This window comes from Eschrichtius robustus, chromosome 4, assembly GCF_028021215.1.
Source record: "Eschrichtius robustus isolate mEscRob2 chromosome 4, mEscRob2.pri, whole genome shotgun sequence".
Lineage (NCBI taxonomy): Eukaryota > Metazoa > Chordata > Mammalia > Artiodactyla > Eschrichtiidae > Eschrichtius > Eschrichtius robustus.
The window spans coordinates 82,291,247-82,299,344 of NC_090827.1; positions in this window are offsets into that span (position 1 = coordinate 82,291,247).

Sequence of the window (8,098 nt, forward strand, 5' to 3'; positions counted from 1 at the left end):
TTATATTAATGGCAATTAAAATTATCATCAAATTTAGTTGTAAACAAAAGTATCCATCTTCAGGAAAGAGTCATTTTCCATACTATTTAACTTGGACACCGGATTAGAACATTGTGTTTCTCACCACCCAAGTCACAAACTTCATACCATTTTATGAAAGCCAAGAGGGTGCAGAATTCACAGCTAGAACCAGAGATGTAAAAATCACTTGACTGAAATGATACTTTAGGGAGTCAGGTACAAAGCAGAGCCCTCTTCTATGAGAAGGAGATTAAAATGTCAGTGAAACTGAAGGAAACTTTTTCTGAATGACGAAAATAATTGGGTCATGACCAATGGTCTAGTAATTTGGTTTTGCCATAATCTGCTTACCCAATATATCTAGATGTAGTATGGTCAATTGTGTCAGGATACAGAGTTAAACTTTCTATGTGGTTATAAGATTAAAACCTGGTTCTCTTTTCTTCAGTCATATTATTTGTCTGTTTAAAGACATGGAAAGTCATGGTTTCCATTGAGTACAGGAGATCTAGATGGGAAACAGTTTAATGACCTGTTCTATGTTTGAGATGTGGAAACTGAAACCCAGAGTAACTAGGAACAGTAATGCTGTGACACATAATTTATTGTAACACACAGAGAAACTGTTTTTCTTACCTTGGATCCGTGTTTCAGTCTCACAGTAGTGCTGATAGTTCTGAGATACTTCTGAGAAATGCTAACTACGTGTTTCTCTCAGTTCCTCAAGAGAAAAAGAGAGATAAGTGTTTTTCTCTCTTTTCCTCTCCTGGGACAGCCAAAATTGTGCCTTTCTAAGTTCTTCTGGGGGTGAGAGAATGTATGATAATTGATTCTCTTTGTTTGCGGTAACACTCTAAAATAAGTAACAATCCAGGGCATTATTCACAGGTACAAGTCCATCAACAAATTTAGCTGAAATTATCTTAGAGCAGCCCTGTCAAACAGAAATATAATGTGAACCACACATGCAGTTTTAAATATTTTAGTGACCATCTTTTAAAAAAAATAAAAAGAAAGAGTAAACATAATTTTAATAATAGATTTCAGTTAACTTGATATATCCAAAATATTATTGTTTCAACATGTAGTCAAAATAAAAATTGTTAATGACACTTGACTCTTATTTTCATAGGGGGTTTTTGAAATGCAGTTATTTTGGTTTTGTTTGTTTTGTTTTTGTTTTTCTGTACTTACAGAACACCTAATTCAGACTGGACACATTTTGTGTGCTTAATATCTATATGGAGCTAATGGCCACTGTAACGCACAGCATGACACTAGAAGGTTAGAGGCAGAGAGAAGAGAGAGGGGATAAGCCTGATCTAGGCAAAGAATGAGATTCTTGGATTGTGAGGATTAAGGGTTGTTGGAGATCAGTTTCCTATATGCAAATCTACTCTGCAATGTGGCAGGATTTCAGTGGGGAATGGCTGCAAAATACCTGCGGAGGGCTGTGAGCCAGGGTACTTTGCTTCAAAATATGCCATTTCTTACATTCGATTATTCTTGAATAAATTCACACCTGTTGCGTGGGTTTGCACTTCCAAATAAACAGAGTTTTTGATTAAAGGTTCTAAATAGAGTAATACATACTCAACTCAATACTTCTATCCTCAAAACCACTACTTGTGGCTCAATCTGATGAGGCCTAAATTCTGCCTCTAATCTCCTGTTGAAATTATCCCCCCTAAGACAAGGAAGGAAGAGGGTTACTTGACTCAGAGGAGGAGTCATTATTGGAAATTCTCATGAAGAATTTATTTTTTTTAATAAATTTATTTATTTATTTATTTATTTTTGGCTGTGTTGGGTCTTCGTTTCTGTGCGAGGGCTTTCTCTAGTTGCGGCAAGCGGGGGCCACTCTTCATCGCGGTGCGCGGGCCTCTCACTGTCGCGGCCTCTCTTGTCGTGGAGCACAGGCTCCAGACGCGCAGGCTCAGTAGTTGTGGCTCACGGGCCCAGTTGCTCCGCGTCATGTGGGATCTTCCCAGACCAGGGCTCGAACCCGTGTCCCCTGCATTGGCAGGCAGATTTTCTACCACTGCACCACCAAGGAAGCCCTCTCATGAAGAATTTATTTTATGATACCATTATTATTTTCTTCTACAACAAAGCAAAAAAGATGGTTGGTTGAGAATAAACTCTACAGGACTTGTAACTTAATATTTATATAGTACTATATACCTTACTAAGGATTTGTAGTGTACTCAGTTTAACTATAAACCTGGGGGAATAAGATTTAGACTAGTCTAAGCATAGCAAAGAGTTTTCATTTCATGTTAACTCTGAAGCTCTGGTAATGGCCACCATCAGCTTCTTGTGAATAAAGAATCTGAGGCTAAATTTCTCTTTCTTTTGAACTTTATTGAGCTACAATTGACAAACAAAGTGGTAAGATATTTGAAGTGTACATCATGATGATTTGATATATGCATTCTTTGTGAAGGGTGTCCTCCCATCTAGCTAATTAAACTGGGGTTGATTAGCAATGAAGACCATGAGTTCAGGAGGTAGAGTGGATTAGATCATGTTTGAATTCTATAATTGTATGCATTTTCAGTGAATGTTTTAGACTCCAGAAATCACATTTGGAGAGTCAGACATATTCAAGAACTATTTCTGCCGCATGTTGGTGTCCAGACCCAACTCACTGCTCATTTTTACTGCTGTGAAAACCAGGAAGAGTAATGGCATCAGTTAAGTTGAAATGTGGAGTAGAGGAATAAGAATGGGCTTCAGAATGAGATTACTTGGATGTAAATTTTAACTCTGCAAACTCAGTTATGTACGTTTGGGAAAATCAGTATCCTCTTCTCTAAAATGAGGATAATAATAACACCTATCTTACAGGAATGTTGTGAAGCCTTCTTTAATGTGTAATGCATTTGACATTTGTTGTTCTTAGCGAAGTATGATTTGGGACCGTTATGAGATTTTTTTAAGGGCAAGGACCATGACTTAAGTTTCTTTGTACATACCTGGCATAAGTAAATAATAGGTGTGAAAGCAAATTAAGTACTTTTAAACTAGAATGTTACCAAGTTTTGCTTTTTGTGTACTTCAAAGCAAAAGAATAAATTAACTTTCTTTTGGGGTAGGTCAAAGTGTAGACTTTATTAGAGACAGGATAAGATGCTGAATGACTTCTTTGGGTTGCTTCCAACCCTTTCTTTCTATGCTACTTAAATAGAAAGCTGAAAAGGAAGGGCCTGCCCATGACAATTTTCAGCAGAGATTCATTGGTAGTCATTGTATGGTTGTTGTAAAATACAGCTTAGTATTTTATGGCAGCTTAATCTACTTTGCCTTTCATCTGTGCATCTGTGAAAAAATAGTGACAACATGGAAAATATTCTAAATCAAACATATGGAGTGTTGGAGTCTGCAGCCAAATCCTGTCCTCATCAAACTGTTATTGAGAGAAAGTAGAAATTCCAAGGCTTGTGTTGAATGCTAGATTGTTGTACTCAGATAGCCACTCTCTTAAGTTGATTATTATTTTAAAATATCCCCAAAACAGAAAGAGGGAAGAGTCACATGAAGGATTTTTTTTTTCTCAATCTTACCAAATGTTTGACAGAAAAGGACTTTCAGTAAATCCTTATATAAGGAACATGCATACATCACACACACACACACACACACACACACACACACAGTCTACATACCTAATAGTTGAACACTAACGTGTATGGATTCAAAATGAAAGAGGCTTAACGTTAAAATTTTGAAATAAGAATAAATTGATGACCTGACATCATGTCACAACAATTTACCACAGTTTGGATATATTTTTTTTAATACTGTGCCTCACACAGAGAGGCGAAGAATGGAGTTCATGAAGTGCTGCTAACACCAGGACCAGTGTTTCGTCATTTGGACTGTGCCATCTCTACATCTGTAGGAGGGACCAGTCACATAGATTATTATGTGAAGGACCTCCCTTTGAGTTGTAATTGGAGCAGCATTCAATCTAAAAACATCACATGAACTTCAAATAAATGACTCTTATTTTGTGAGAAGATGACTTCATATTATCTTTTAGTTTGACCATTTATTATGTTGTAAATTATTTGATTTTCTACATTTTGGTACAATGTGCATTAGTCAGCAATCTTTCTCCAAGAGCGATGCTTCACAAATGTTGACTGCATTGTAATCTCTGGAAGGCTTGTTAAAAAAAAGATTTCTGGACTCTGACCCCTTAGTTCCTAATTCAGTTAGGTTTGGGGTGGAGACAGAGAATTTTTATTTTGAACTAGTTTCTAGGTGATACTGATTCAGCTGGTCCAGGAACCACACATTGAGAACCACTTGATGATTGAAACAATATACATATGAGTAAATGGGCTGGGCAGCAGAATTACATTTATAGTGATTTTTTTTTTACAATCTCAGTGTACATGGAGATACTTTTATGTAACACTCTGAATATAAAGTGACATTGTTGGTTATTTAATTAGATGTTTTCTATACCTAGCCTTAAATATCCAAATATTTGATGTCATATAGACAATTACTTTGATTACCTTACATTTTACCTTTGGTACCGGTTTATTTAGATGAACTTGCTGTGTGTGAGATTGTATTTCTAATCAAGATGTTGAAATCATAATTTAAAAACAAGTCAAATTGACAATTCCTATGCTACCTAAAGATCTGCTTCAGAATATTCTTCTTTTAAGAGAGGCTGCTCAAGGCCTTTAGACGTCAGGGGATGTTTGACTTCAGGATTCGATTATAAGGCATTTCCTTATTGAGTAACTTTCAATATTTTCCTAATTACTGTGCTTTCAATTATAAGCTATCACCTGGTGCCTGTTTAGGGTGGTGCAGGCTTTGCAGTTAGGCTGTTTCCAGCTGCAGATTACTTAAGAGACAAGTAAAGCACAGAGGAATTGGCATATAAAACAAACCTTATACTCTCAAGTTAAGGAGAAATTCAGGCTTTCTAAAAAATATTTTACTATGTAATAAAAAGCACCAAATTTTTTAAAACACAAAAATAAACGAACAAAACCCCCAAAGCCACCACAAAAAAATAAACAGCAAAATTTATTTATTACATTGATTGTACTGTATACTATTTCTGGTCATTTAATTAAATAAAATAAATTTTATTTTTGAAGGATATAGAAAATCACACAAAATATACAAAAATGTAAAACAGAAGAATTCACACAAATTATACACACAAACACAACAGGATAATTGAACAAATGATATTTTAGAGTCTTTGGGATCATTCAGTTGATCTCTGATTGATAAGGAACAGACATCCACTCAAGCTTGCTCAAATAAGGGGGGAGGTTACAACAGTCTCACAAAAATCTGCAAATGCTGAAAAACTAGGTCTTAGATAGTCAAAAATTGGGTTAGTTCCAGGAGCCCAGAGACTGGATCTTGTGGGCCTCCACCCTAGTTTCTCTGACTTTATTTTCACTTGTCTGTTCTTACTGTATCTGCTTCTCCCCACGCCCTGTTTTGCTAACTAATGTCTCAGTCTCTCTCAGTATTCAAATTTCAAATACCAAGGAAAGAAATCTAATGGGTGGCCTAACCTGTGGATAAAATCATCTTGGTTCAATGGTTTGTGAGTTGTTTATCTATGGTTACATAATATATGGGCACATGTTATATGGGAAGGCCTCTTCAGGGATTCTGACATAGTCGAGTTAAAATGCAAAGACTGGGTGGATATTATAGTCAAGTGATTTTTCTGAAGCATTCTTAGAGGAAGCCAGGTTGGCCGAGCCATAATACTCTAAGTAGAGCTGGTGATTCATGTACTGATAGAGCACCCAGATTATAGAGGTAATACTAACAGGGAAATAAATGGCCTCTTGAGAATAGAATTAAAATTTAAACATAAATTGATGCAATTGCAAGCAACAGGAAGCAAAGTGCAGAACCGATGTGAGGCAGGAGATAGATGGGCTCCAGGCTAGGCATTTACAACTGGCCTCCTTTTTACATTTCTTGGGGTAGGAAAAAGGTGGGCTTTAGGCCGGACCCTTACAACTAGCCTCCCGTTTGCATTTCCTGAGACAGGAGATAGGTGGACTCCAGGTTAGGCATTTACAGTCAGCCTCCTGTTTGCACATTGAAATAGAAATAACAACAGGAACAGGGTAAGTAGCCAGGCTTTGTCTCCTGAGGACACTTTACGATAACAGTCACGGCAGGAACAGAGAGGGGCTAAACCCTGTTTGAATAAAAGATCAAACATTTCCCATCCTTGGGGCAAGGGAGACATTGCATATGTGCAGAAAGGCTCCTTGGGGGTCAAAAAGGAGGGGGCACCACCCCAGAATAGGTGATGCCAAGGCCCCGCATAGGCCTCTGGGCTGGAATCCATCTTGGAAAAAAGTTGTGCATGCATGTTGGGGAGGGTCCTAGGGCAGGGCAGGTGTGGAAAAAGAAACCAGGTAATTGGCCAAAGGTAAACAAAGACCCGGAAGGACTGCCCGATATAAATGATTTAACCGCCTCTTTACTGCCCTCCTCCTCACTGGGGGGACGCCCACACCCTTGCTCTCCAGGTGTGCATCTCAGCCTTGCTTCTGCCTTAACTCAACAAACTGTTTCTCTGTGTGCTCTCCCGCTTGTTGTGCTGTGTCTCTAATAATAAACTTTGTACCTGTTTTTACAGTTTTTGCCTCCTTGAGAAACGCATTTTCATTGGGGGCAAGGGCTAAGAAAAATTTGCCTCTAGCATCTAGCCCTTGCTGGTCTGGTGGCTAGGGTTCCTGGTTTTCATCCAGGAACCCTAGCCACCAGACCAGGGTTCAATTCCTGGGCAGGGAACTAAGATCGCTTCAAGCCACTGCTCACTGCTGCTGTCTCTCCGAGATCACCTGGAGGGAGCAAAATGTCTCCTGCAGTGAGGTAGTATGGAGGGAAGTAGACAGGACTTCCTAAGAGCAATCATACATACTCAGTTCATTAGAAGTGCCTTGAATTTGTTAGAGAAAAAGACATTTTCCTCTACCCTTCTAAGTTCTTTGGGCTCCTCTAAGAATTAAACTGACGTGAGACAACAGATTAACAGGAGAAAAATCAAATAAAATTTAATAACCTGTGTACATGGGAGAGACCCAGGAAAACTGGGTTACTCACTCAAATAGCTGAAATCCTCACCTTAAATACCATTTTCAGCTAAAGAGAAAAGAGGATGTTGAAGGTGGTGGTTTGAGACTTCAGAGGGGAGGAAGGAAATTGACATTAAGATGGAAAAGTAAATGTTTGATAAATAAATGTTTGCTGGTCCATGCAGAGGTAATGAGACATGGAGTGGCTCTGATCTTTAGACCCTGCCAGGTTTCCCCCACTACACCTAGACCATATTCTTTGCAGGTATCTCTGGTGATAGCTCTGTTCCAAAACAGGCCCTTTGTCTAAATTCTTTAGGCAAAAGAAAGAATTCCTGGGTCTTCTGTTTCTCAAAAATAATCAGCCTAAATTAATCCTCATGCCAAAGAGACATTTTGGGGAGACAAATTTTGCTCCTCCACGAGTTTTATGATGAATATCTTATCTTTATACTTCATAGTAATATTGTGTTATAACCTTAATAATTCTCTTGTAGAATAAAAAATTTAAATCTCCCATGTGTAAGCCTACTGATATCATCTAATTTTGTCTGGTTATGAATCTCTTATTAAGTGCTTTCATATTTACTAAAGGAAGCTTCAAATTTAGAAATATAGATTTTCCTATCTTAAAATTAAGTTTTAAATTTACCTTACTAACCAATTTTTAACAATGGAAGGGATAAAAACTGATGACATACCTTGTCATTTGTGTTTTTTACCACCTGAAATTTAACTATTTAATGGTTAAATACCAAATAATAGAACTCTCTCATTAAAGAAAAAAATTTTTGTATTTTTAAAATAATTTGACTTTAACCAATCCTCAATATTGAACATAATCTTAGTTTTTAATGAGAACATGCTTTTTTCACCAAAAATTTTTTTTCACCTAATTATCCCTTTAGAGTTAGTGAATTAGTTAGACAAAATAAATATTAAAGGATCATGTATGATTTTCTATTCTCAGAAAAACAAACTTCCTT